The sequence below is a fragment of the Pogonomyrmex barbatus genome, unplaced genomic scaffold (assembly GCF_055798465.1).
Source record: "Pogonomyrmex barbatus isolate J1 unplaced genomic scaffold, ASM5579846v1 scaffold1, whole genome shotgun sequence".
NCBI classification, from domain to species: domain Eukaryota; kingdom Metazoa; phylum Arthropoda; class Insecta; order Hymenoptera; family Formicidae; genus Pogonomyrmex; species Pogonomyrmex barbatus.
In genome coordinates, this window is record NW_028297098.1 from 22,080,777 (window position 1) to 22,093,809 (window position 13,033).

At 33.5% G+C, this 13,033-nt stretch overlaps 1 protein-coding gene across 23 annotated transcripts in view; it reads right to left on the reverse strand.

Moving 5' to 3' along the window:
- The window catches only part of cac (calcium voltage-gated channel subunit cacophony), a 167,471-nt gene extending 155,696 nt beyond the window's left edge, over nt 1-11,775 (reverse strand). For 13 of the 23 annotated variants that reach the window (XM_089082028.1, XM_089082066.1, XM_089082061.1 and 10 more), the window contains exon 1: nt 11,254-11,773. The gene's annotated coding sequence lies outside the window, so the exon portion shown is untranslated. Of the gene's footprint in view, nt 1-11,253 lie in introns of all 23 variants that reach the window. The other 10 variants (XM_089082057.1, XM_089082055.1, XM_089082140.1 and 7 more) reach the window with 3 other exon arrangements.
- Nucleotides 11,776-13,033: the final 1,258 nt, after the last annotated feature.

The window sequence follows — 13,033 nt, forward strand, 5'->3', positions numbered from 1 at the left end:
AAAAAAAAATATATATATATATATATATATATATATATATATATATAAAAACTGCTATTTTAATTTATGTTTAAATATGGAGATATTCTAGTTTTTAGAATTATCGCTGATTTCGTTTTTCTTTTAAAACTGCGTATTTCTTTAACGTAAGAATATTCAATCGCAACAAATTATACTGGCGAAAAAAAAAACTAACTACGGGAAATAATCCACGGACTTAATCTTTTAATGCGCCAGAGAGAAAAACCGTTCTAATTCCGATAGCAAGAGCATAGAATACAATAACGCCGGTAACTATTTTCTTATAATTCTAGAATACTACGCGGAGAAAGAGAGGATACACGATAGATCGTAAAATAATTGTAAAACAAAATAATCGTGCGCAACGATGTGAAATTACAATTGCTACTTCAGCTATCGCTCGAATGGTAATTAATATAATTGATAATTATCTATAGATACTCTCGACATGATGCAATTATTATACGAGAAGCTAAAACGACAAGATATCAATATTATTTCCAATTCGTTACTAAAAACAAATGAAAATGAAAATGAATAATACATTAACGTTATTATACATGTAACAAAAGTTTTGCGTTTATTATCTCACTTACTTTCAGAATTATATTTTCAAATGAAGATACGTCGAGAGTTCTTTTACAGCCACATCTTAAATTTGAATTCGCCGTGTCGCAAATTCTCATTTATATTTTCATCCTCGGTACATGCGGCTTTCACGAAAGTCGCGAACCCGTAAAAATTGCTATTGATACGCGCCTCGGCTTTGTTTCATGGCGGAATTCGACAAAAGTCCCGAATAATCCGCCAACGGCGCGAATGGAATCAAATATTGATGCCGATATATCCAAGCCCATTTCACCGTCCTGAGACGATATTTTTGCTTTACGGATATTTTATTTGCGTTATTTTATTAAACATATATCAGTTGACTTTCATACAGAAGGCTCTATTGTCTCTCGTCATTTCCTTCCCCTCCGGCGAGCGATGAAATGAAAGCTTCGCTGTCGCAAATTCCGACGCGAATTTCGTTTCCGATTTTCATCAAAGCCATCATCGGTTGACGTGACGCGGTGCGAATGAATCTGAATTTGAACCCGTGTATTCCACGAAATATTCTAAAACAACCGATTTTTCTGCAACAGAAATCTCAAAGCGGCAACACATGCAATTATAGATATCGGAAAAGCTTAACGATACAAAGTAAAAAAAAAAAAAAAAATCCTGTCTCTGATCTATACTTCGCTGAATTTTAAGATTTCAATTTGAATACTTTTACATTGGCGAAATATCTGATATATTAAATATTTTCTATATTTAAGATTTCCCCGTCACATCTCAGAAAATTTCAGATTGACAGAGGTCGATGTCTCGACCCGTAGATACGATGACAGTACGAAATTTTTGATAGGCTTTATACTTTTTACTTTGTTAAAACGAAGCAAAGGTAGGGAAGTGCTGACAATAACGGCGACGGATGTGAAAATTTCAAAGCGGTGCTTTTTCATTCATCCGACGGCCCGGAATATATCATAGTAACCTGAACAGACGTTGCTTCGTGATGCAGCGCAAATCCATCCACCGCCTCGCGCACGCGTTTTGCACAGAAGAGAGCAACAGCGTGAGACCGGGTCAGATGCAACAGGGGCAAGTTGCAAATATATCATATAAAAGCCGTCGAGATAAAAATGTCAGTTATTATATGTCAAAAATTAAATTTGACAGAGATATCAAATGATCAAAATAACAATTAACGTAACAAATATTTTATTCAATAGCTCATTCTCCTCTCTGATTTTAAGAAAGATAAAAAGGATAAGAAAGCAAAATAAAGAAAGAAGAAGAATATTTCTTTTAGCTATTTCGTCAAATTTTTCTTATAAAATACATCAGAATAAAATGTTATTTTACTCTAATGTATTTTACAATAGAAACTTGAACGAAATAGCTAAAAGAAGAATATTCCTTCTTATTTTTATTAAAGTAATCAGAGAGAAGAACTGGCTATTGAATAAAATAAAATATTTGTTACGTTAATAACATTTTAACAAGAAAATATGTGTATATTTCAAATTAATTAAAAAATTCGTACGCGAAATAAAATATATAAATGTAAATGTTTTATTTATATTCCTTCATATTCACTTCTCTAGCTTGATTTCATTTTAAAAGCTGCATTGACATAACCGTCCTGAATGTTCCGATAAACAGTTTCAGCGGTAATTATATTTCGGCAAATATACGGACAATGCGGACGGCGGAAATAATGATAAATCCGTAATCAGCGGCGCTGAATTATTCGCGGCGCATTAAACGAGCAGTATAAGTAAATTCGTTGCTTCAAACGACATTATTCATGCACGACAAAACGGTGTGATATACCGTTGTATGTTGCTGTTGCGCGCGATTCGATGTCGATTTCCCGGATCATTAGACGTCGCTACGTTGCGGTTTTCGAGACGCTTCCAAGACGAATACCGCGTGCCGCTCGAGGCGGAGCAACCGAGACACCAATTAGTATGCCAACGCCGTTGAATCCCCGGGATAAAATTCATTATGATTGCCTGGAAACCCTATTTAGCCTTCCTTCCTCCCACACGCACACACACGCTCGAAACGTGCCAAAACATAATATTACGTATCACCAAGGTTTCCCCTATACCTAACTCTTAATGAGGAGCGAAGAAAAATTCTTAATTACCTCCGCGGAAGTTTTTCCAAACAAAGTTTTATCAGTCGTTCCTCCAGTACAAAAAGTTGAGTCGATAATTGCTAGCGGAGAAATTTGAAAGTAGCAGGAAATTTTTAGCGCTCGAAGTGGCGCTTTACATTTATGTTATATTTATGTCGCGGGTAAAGCCTATAAAGGCTGTTTCAATTGAGAATTTTCCCACTCTAAAAACGCTTTGTATTTAAATGCGTTTAATTTATTATGTTTAACCAATTCACGCAAGAGACATTTATAAAGTAAATTATTAATAAAATACATACATATTGAAGAGATAATAAATATTATGTAATTAATTAATGTTTCACATATTATTGCTTATTATACATATAGATACTATTATTCTATATTACAACACACACACACACACACACACACACACACACACACACACACACACACACACACACACACACACACACACACACACACACACACACACACACACACACACACACACACATATTAATTTATGAATATTCAACACCCTTAGTGTTAAATATTAAATGAATTCTCTCATTCTTGCTGCGATTAAACGCAAAGTGTCGCATTTGTTAAAAATCAATGTCAATCGACATAAAGATTGATTAGATGGCTGCAGCAAACAGAGGACGCAATATTTCTAATCGTGGCGAATCTCCGCAGATTTAATTGCCTACATTCGCTAATTTCACAGCCACGTGTAGCATAGTTCCCTACATCAAAGGATAGATCACGATGTTAACGTTGTAACTGTGTACACGTCAACATGGGTTTCCTGCCTTTACAACGATGTTCCCCTGTTCCCGCCTGTTTTGTAAATTGCCAAAGAATGTATCTTTCTTTGTTTTTTTACGATAGAATTATTGCATAATAAAATATATGTACAATTTTATAAAATTAATTTTCCGATTTGTGCCTAATAATTTATAAAATGGAAAAAACATAATCTATGATCTTTTAAAAGCAATTCCAAGCAACAAGTTTACATACAATTATTGTTTTTTTGAAGAGACAAATAATGTGACTGTTCGTTCAGCAATATATAGCTACTATCAATGTGCTTATTATATTATAATAAAATGATCAATCAATATAATTGGCTATTTCACCTGGAATCCTGGAATATTATTATCAGCTTTTGCACCAGAAAAGCCATCATTCTACAATCTTTTCTTTATATTTAATCGCCAAGGAGCTTCTTTTAAAATGTATTAGAAAACTTCCGAAGAGCTTCTTCAAAAAGCTAACGCTCCATAGGTATTAAAATATTGAAAGTAAAAAGGTAATTTTCTACAAGATCGATCTATTCGACAGGCGATGATGTTGCATCACTCACGCCTTTGCACGATATGTGTATTCAGATATCACGTTCTATCTAAAGCGCTTGGGAAAATGGGAAAAGACGGGGTGGCATGTGGTCAGCCACTCGTGAAACCACGGCGCCGCATACATATATATATATATATATATATATATATATATATATATATATATATGTGTATGTTTATGTACACACAGGTGCCACATGGGATACGGCCACATATCGAATGTACGCAAATATCGACGGAAAGGTTGTGCAGAACGCGTTCTCAATCCGCGTTGTTAATACGCAAGAATGCGCGTGTCAACCGAATCGTTTCGGCTATGAATGCGAATGCGAAAGCGAGTATTCATTTTGGATGATTCACGCGATCATCGCGATACATTCGACATGATTTTCATTGTTAAAATATTGCAATATTGCATTTATATAACATGCGTATTTTCACCATTCCGCACGTAATTAAGTAATTAAGTACAGCTCATTGTGACAACGGAGATTTGAAGACGCATTCAAAATTAATACCGTAGTTAAATACGATGGCAATCGTTGGCAAATCGTTTGTAAATAAATGTCACAAGTGTATTTCTAGCGATGTCATTCATCTGCGAAATAACACGATTCTCGAATATGAAAGATAACGTAATCAGATATTTCAACGTGAAAAAGTGAAAAAGTGAAAAGGCAGTCAGTCTTGTCACTAAAGGCGAATTAATGTTCCAAATAGTTAGAGTTTTTTGACTTTTGACGTCAATGAAAGTAACAAGATTCCGCGTATGAAGTGTCTTCAAACTATTATCGCTTCTCGTCACAGATAATAGAGAAGATATCTAATGAATGTTACAGGCACGAATGCGATTCCCATTGTGCCTGTTATCAACGCGGCACAACGATATATACGCAATCGATTTGCATACCAAATCACAAAGACAAATATGCAATATCAAATAAATTCGAAATAAAATGATGCCTCATAAAAATTATAAGTATAAGTAATAAATTAATGCAGAGGGAAATATTATAAAAATTAGTACATCTTTATGACTGCCTATTTAATTACCTGATGGAAGATTGATTGATGATATTACTATCGTCCACGTATTTTCGTACATTCCAATAATACCAATACCATTTCATTTTATAATTAATATAGTTTTACACTCTTGAATACACTGTGAACATTAAAATTGACACAACATGACGTTTATAACATGACCTTCAATTTTTCAAGTAATTTTTACTTTATAGAAAATTTTCTATTTTCTATTCTCTTTGAAGGTTCTGAATCCTCATCGAGGCCACGGGAATGACCTGTCCCCGATTGTATATCGGGTATATCCACAAATTGTCGTTATCGCGTGATTTAAGGTTTCCCTCGCGTCCAGATACAATCATCCGGGTGGACACCGGATCGCGACGATGAGATCGCTATCTGCGAATGGAGATCTGCGTGCAGATCCTTCTAGAGTTACTGGAGTGATCAAGAGAAATTACATGCGCATGTTCAAAGGCTCTAGGCCGCGGAGGAAACGGAGATTCAAATCAGCAAGGAAACAACTCTAAGCTCTAGTGCCGTATTCTTAAGGCGTTACCGGAAACCTCGAAGGCATTAGGAACGCGAACGAGTAAGGCGTTCCCTAACTGGGGGGAGAAAGAAAGGATCGATATCGAGTTTTTTTTTTATTAATTTTAATAATTATACTGTGTTATACTCGAGACTGTAGGTAGAATATGGATCCAAGTTACATTTACCCTCATTTTCCATTCACTTTAAAACTCTCCACTTTCCAATAAGTAAAAGAATTGAATTCAGGATTTCACGGATTATGAATTCATTATTTTCACACGCGTTTTCTACTCGAAATTTTCTTATCACCTTTTTAGGTGCAATATTTTCAGAAAAATTAATTTTAAGCTTCTTGCTCTTGTCGTTATGCTTCATATAAAAATGTAAAAAAGAAAATAATAAAATATGAAACAAACAATTTTTACATCAATACATCAATATATAAACTTTTCTAAATAAAATCACACGCATAACTGTGTAAACAATATAAAATTTTCCCTCTTGAGAACTTTCTTCAAATCCAAATTTACTTTTATATTTCCTCCAATATCTCCTGCCAAAGTCGAAATTTTACATTCCCAAATTCTCGAACTCTTATTAAGAAAATAATAGAAATATTCTCGTCCTTTCCTTTGATCGATCTCGTTTGAATTTTTTAGAAAGGATAAACATAAAATTAATATCGAGAGTGCCGCAAGGAGAGGTTTCATTTGCAAGTCATAATTTCCCAAAGTAAATATTAGAAAATTCAATGCCTCTTTATTTTCATGTGCTAGAAACTAAGTTGACATAAGAACCACTAAGCAACCCTTGCGGCTTTCGCGTGCACGCGTGCAACCCTCTTGGTTGACTCGAACGCGATCGCGCGTGTACCAATCGTGTGTATTTCTAAGACTTCCGCAAACGACGGTGAGATAAACATGAAAATCCACCATTGGTTCCGCGATAGTAACGACGTCGGGCGAACGATTCTTTATTTGGCCGACTTTATGCGAGAAATACGTATCCATACCGATACTCGTTCCCTCGCATTACGACATATTTTGGCAAACGTCGAGCGTTTTATTATTAACCGTTTCTCGGTTTACACAGATAAAATACGGACTGTATATTTAGGTCATATCCGACAGAGAATATTTGTTCTTTAAAACGAAGCAGGAGTTATATACGTACTGTGATCGCTTTGCCAGACGGAAATGTACGCATCGCAAATATCCGAAGCCCGACTATAAACATGTGCTTTATGCATTTCTGCAAATAAGATATCGCATTTGTATGTATCAATGTATGTATATATTATGAGTTAGCTTAATAGTTTGCATTCCGTTAATAATTCCAAGACAAACATTATAATGTACCATTATTCCATAATAACTGCATATCAAACATTTCACGCGTTTCAAACGCACGCTCGTCGCGTTCGCGTCGAGCTTTTAAATATCTCACCGAATCGCCGAATTTTTCCCGTGAGTGTCCCGCCAGTGTCAGTGCTATTTAATCGTATCTCGAAAATGATGGGTCAGACAAAGAGTGTAGCAATAATACGCGTTGCCCGCATTGAAAACCGACAGACCGATTCTCTCTCGCGACGCGTGAGTGGTTTGATGAAACCATGTAACGAATCGTAAGACGTAATCGCGGATAATCGTCAGACGTGTAGGAAGACCTATTTTTGTAAACAGCAGTCAACACGCGAGCCATAGAATTGTATCTGTATGCGACGAATCAAAGTGGCATGCAGATTCCTTCCTTTAGACTTAATATTATCTTAATTTTTCTGCGAGAGTTAAACTGAAATAATTCTTGATTAAATTAATTAGAAAAATTTTTATTATATAAATAAATTTATTAGCTGTAAAAATTGCTTTTTACTTGTTTCATTCACGAGCCGTGCAACATTTTTCAGATTTTAAAAGATAACTTTATTGTATGTATTTCATTGTAATACGAAGAGATTTGAAGTCATAAAGAATGTTCGATAATTTGTGAAGCTTGTAATATTCGACGAATATTCGAAAAAGAGAATGTGTCCACCTTTAAAGCAGTGACAAATATATTCATAAATAAGTTAACATCGTACCTTTGACAGTCTCAAACGCGTTCGTTTTGTGACTATCGCGATGAGTTTCCACGTCAAAACACGTTTTTCGTGAATATTATTGCTGTCAATATTTGGATTTTCAATATTTTAAAGCTGACGTTGTGAGGTATTCCACCCATATTCACATCAATACTCTTTTTGAAATTAGATTTTAATGTTGCAAATTTCTGTCTCAATTTCGTTATATGATTCTTTTAATACAAAAATTGTATGTAACATAATCAACGTAATTGCGAAGAACAGAACGCTAGATACATTTTTATAAAAAAAAATTTTTTTACAAATGAACAAAAACATATTAAATATTCTATATCCAAAAACATATTAAATATTCTAATAATTAATTGTCTAATAATTAATTGTATACCATATCCAGAAAAGGAAGAAGACAAAGAGAAAGAAAGAGAGAAAAAGCAAAGAAGAAAAATTGGAATCTTTAAATTAAGAAATTTTTAACTATTTAAAGTCCCAAGATAAAATTCCAAGTAAAATTTTTCTACAATTTATGCGAAGTTAACAAATTAATTATATCATATAAAATTTAACAAGATTTTTATGAAATACTTAATTAAGCAATTTTAATTAGAAAGTAACTTACATCTTCATGCACCTCGTCATATTACATTAACACAGCAGATTTTGCAAAGATTGCTTTTACAAATTGTCCCTTGTTTTGTGGAAGCGATTCTAATAACTAAGCTCTTATAGTTTCCAGCTAATAGCTCGCCCATAAGCGAACAGGATCTATGCTCAAAAAGTAAGAAACGGTGAAGCGGTCAATAACAAGAAGCGGCGTGAAATAAGGCCATCACGAATAATGAATGATAATGTCAGTCACAAGAATGATGATACAAAGAACAATTTTGAATATGACGGATAATTAGGCAAGATTTGTCGATTATAATTCATCATGCGGTAACCGTATAATTATCTGACTCTTACCGCAAAACTTTACTGCAAAATATGTTACTGCCGCTTGTTTTATCAAAGATTAATATATCAAACCAATATCGTAGAAAATATTTATCGTAAAGCAGCTTAAAACGAGATTTTATTTAAAACTGGATTTACAAAGTGTATAAAATGAGTAAAGCTGTTTATCCGCAGCTTTAATTAGGAAAAATCGAAGGTAATTAAAGCTTAACTTAAGAAGAAGTTGATATAAATTGTGATTCTTAAGGATAATTATCTCTCAAAGAAAAAAAAGTTGAAAAAAAAGTTGAAAAAAAAGTTCCCGTGATATCTGAAATGCGGGTAAGTAAACCCACGCGAAAAGCTGCACTTTCAACAGTCAATTCATTTACGCCAGGGAATATTGAGGAGTTAGTAGTTTCGATCATGGTAATTAGTAATTCCCTAATTAAATTCCGCAGGAAAACACGAAAATGTTCAAACACGCTCGGACGCGCATAGCATAATATATATTCTTGTTAATTTCTTAATTTCTTAATTGTTTAGAGGAATATTCTTGTACTGTCATTTTGTATTTATACCTAAATTATATATATTTTGTATTTATATCTAAATCTTAAATATTTTTCAAAATGATTAACTCATTTTCAAAATTTTATTAAATTAAAAATATTAATCGTTTCATTATAATTTTCATTATAAGAGAAATAAATTTTTATTACAAATATAATAACTGTACACCTGTAATTCCTATCAATCCTGCGAGAAGATTAAGATAAATTTCCAAATTAAAACATACGTTATTATAGATAAAAGTATTCACAAAATAAAAATGAATTAATTAGTAAAATTTTTGAATTTAATACGGAATTTTATATGGATATCAAGGAAACAATTTCTTTTTTAATAAAATTAAAATTATAATTCTTTTATAAAATTAAAAATTAATGCATATTGTGTATACACATTATGTAGAATATTTAATAATCTTTTTTTAATTCAGTTTTAATTATCAGCTATTAAAATTCAGAATATTAATAAAATAAAGATAATTCTAATTCTCAAAAAAAAAAAATAATAATTATTATTATTATTATTAAAATAACGAAACGTTTTGTATATTTATTTTCGAATAATATTCACACGAGTATAATAAAAGGATAATTAGTAACTAAAATAATTGAATGCATCAAAATGCAGATTTGAGATTTGAAATAAAGTGGAATTGGATACGACAGTTACGAATAAATGGCATTTTTTAAAAATTACTGGGTTCTTGTTTTGCTTCTTGAGACAATAAGTTTAGTTATGCAGGTTTCCACTGGTGTTTCGAAAGTCTTCTCTCACATGAGTTCTCGAAATCGATTCTCACGGAAGCTCGTAAGTTGTTTGCGAATCGGAGTCAACAAAAGCAGCTATTCCCGAGTAACATTGTTCAATCGAAAGAATTTCGCTTTCAAACTAATGCACACCTCCGTAATTACCAGACTTTCCGAAACACAAGAGCAGCCGAAAGGACGCAATTCTCCGGCAGCAAAAGTCGAACGAGCACAAACGCAATGATGCTTGATGAAGAAGAAAATAAATATCGAAAAGAAACTTAAACCTTCGCTGTATAATTGCGTAACTTTACGTGGAAACATCAAATCTTCTACCAATCTCTGCATATTTTTAGAAGACTCTTGCACAGAATAGTTCATTTTAATACTATACTAATTATACAATTTGCAATTTGCATTTTAAATATGGATAGTTTCAGAATAACCTACCTTCGGAGAGAAATAACGTAACTTTTACAACCAAGAATCGGATATTAAATAAAAAATCAGATAAACATGATGATGAAACATTTCTATACTATATCAATATATTTATATATTGATTTATGTACGCATATGGAGAAATATATGGAGAAATAATTAATAATGAAGTAAATATTTCATTTAGCAATAAAATAAATAAAATACCTTATTATTTTTATTAGAAAATTTACTATTTATTAATATTTAATTGAAGTTCTTTAATCTTTCTTCGCAAGTAATTATAACAATGAAATATTAATTAAAAATGTCTGCTAAGGGAAAGCAGAGATTTTCATCTTAAAAGCCTTTGGAAAGCTTATCGTTTTTCTCTCACATTTTCACATATTTTTTGGTCCCTTGTATTGTCGGAAACAAAAGAACTACGTGTTCTCGACAATATAGCTTTAGATGTTTTAAATTCGAAGACTTAATCGATTGATCGATCAAATCAAGGGAAGGTAGAAACCAAGAAGATATTATCCGCTCGCGATTGATGCCAGCTTTTCGCAATTGCTGAAGTTCACTTCAGCAAAGGAACTCTCTTCCATCGTAGAAGATTAATCGCAACGAGCAACGTGGCCGTCGGGAAGGTGAGCAACCTGAAGATTGAAACGTTTCACGATCTGTGCGCGATAACGAACCCCCGAGATTTGCCCCCCTTGTATCTTTATACAATAGAAGAAACCGTGGAAGCCGTGGTAATGTCGCCAAAACGGCGCGTGAATGGATCGCTAGATGGCTTAAAATGGAACGCCGCCGCGACGCAGTTCGACGCGTATCGAAAATCTCCCCTCGCGGGAGCGTCGTGTCCTCACTTACCTTCCACTGTCCGCTCGTCAAACCCACCGACGCCGTGAGGAGGTAGAGAAGAGATACATCCGTCAGCTGGTCGTCATACTAAACGCCCGTCGACGATCGGCACCAGAGCACCGTGATCAACTACCGTGGCACACTCACTGACTCGACCGCGCATCGCGACATGTCATCGTCGGCGATATCTCGGCACATACGAATTTCTCTCCCTTTCCCTCCCGCCGGCGTGAGAATATCACCGGTGATGAAAAAAAGCACACGCGCGCGCGCGCGCACGCAAGACGGAGCCGAGGAGAAAAACGTAAACGCGGGGGCTCTCCCGAAACGCGTCGCAAGAATGATCGCGAACACCGTCGCGCGCGGGATGCCCTTTAAAAAATATAAATAAGTAAATGTAACGCGCTCGAGGGGATTAATGACGGGGAGAGTCGCGGACGCGCGCGCGTTTACACACGCGGTGAAAAAAAGATACCTACTAAGATAATTCTACGCGGCTACACGGCGTCGCGCCTTCAAGCGCGCTCGCTCCACGGTCGCTACACTAACTGCCGCGACTAGACTTGAATTTAGAGTCAGCGGCCAATCAGCATTCGGCGCGCCGCCGTCTGCGCATGCGCACCATTACTCGCGGTTCGACTACTACGCAGGTATGCCGTTGTCGCCAACGGTATACGCGCGTTACTTCGTTTTGTTGAAAAAAATGAAATTCCTCGCGTGCGATAATATTTTTATAATTTTTTTTATTAAATATCTTTTAATTGATGCATTTAACTCCAAATGCGAAACAGAAATATCATGTAGAAGTTCGTGATACTTGATAAATGTTCTATATATAATTAAATATAATTATATATATATATATATATATATGCACAACACACACACACACACACACACACACACACACACACACACATATATTTGTATATAAGAGTACATATAAAATATGTCCATATAAAAATATGTCTACATAAAAATATAATTATATGTGAAATAGTGATATGTGATTGATGACAATTATATGTGATTATATATAAATATATGTAACTATATGTAATTACATATTTTTATATATAGACATATATATATATTTATATTTATATTTATATTTTTACAATTATACATTTTTTATCATTTTTAGTACTAGATAAGGAGATTCTTTTTTTTTTTAATTACCGCTGAAGTTAATTTTTTAGTGATACTTGGAGTCGCGTATAATTAATTTATTGTTTCATTATTTCATCTTAAACAAAAAAATCATAAGGTTTTTACAATAATAATTCTTAGACAGCGCAAAACAATCGAAGTTCTGGATGTATTTAGGATGTCTTAAAATATTTTTCTTACAAAGATTTCTAGGACATCTTGTGTTATTTAGATTGTCAGAATTTTTATAAGATAATTCGATATCATTTTAATCGAGTTCATTTTGGAATTAAGTTGTTATTAAGTATAACATACTAGCCGAAATAATTTTGTAAGGTTAGCATATTCTAATTAAATTCAATGCATGTATTAGAATAAATAGCTAAGAAAAAGAATGTCTTCAGAGAAATATATGTAGAACAAATCTTCTAGAATATGATAAATATTCACATATAAATTATTGATTCAATTATGATGATCAAATGTTTGAAATTATATTCTTTAGTAGCTGTAGAATCTGGAAAATAAAAATGAAAAATTTCTCATTTAAAAAAATGATCTTTAGTGAGTAATATCAGAATATAAAATTAATTTTATTCTTCATAATTTTTAAAGATTATTTTACAAATTGAGAATAATA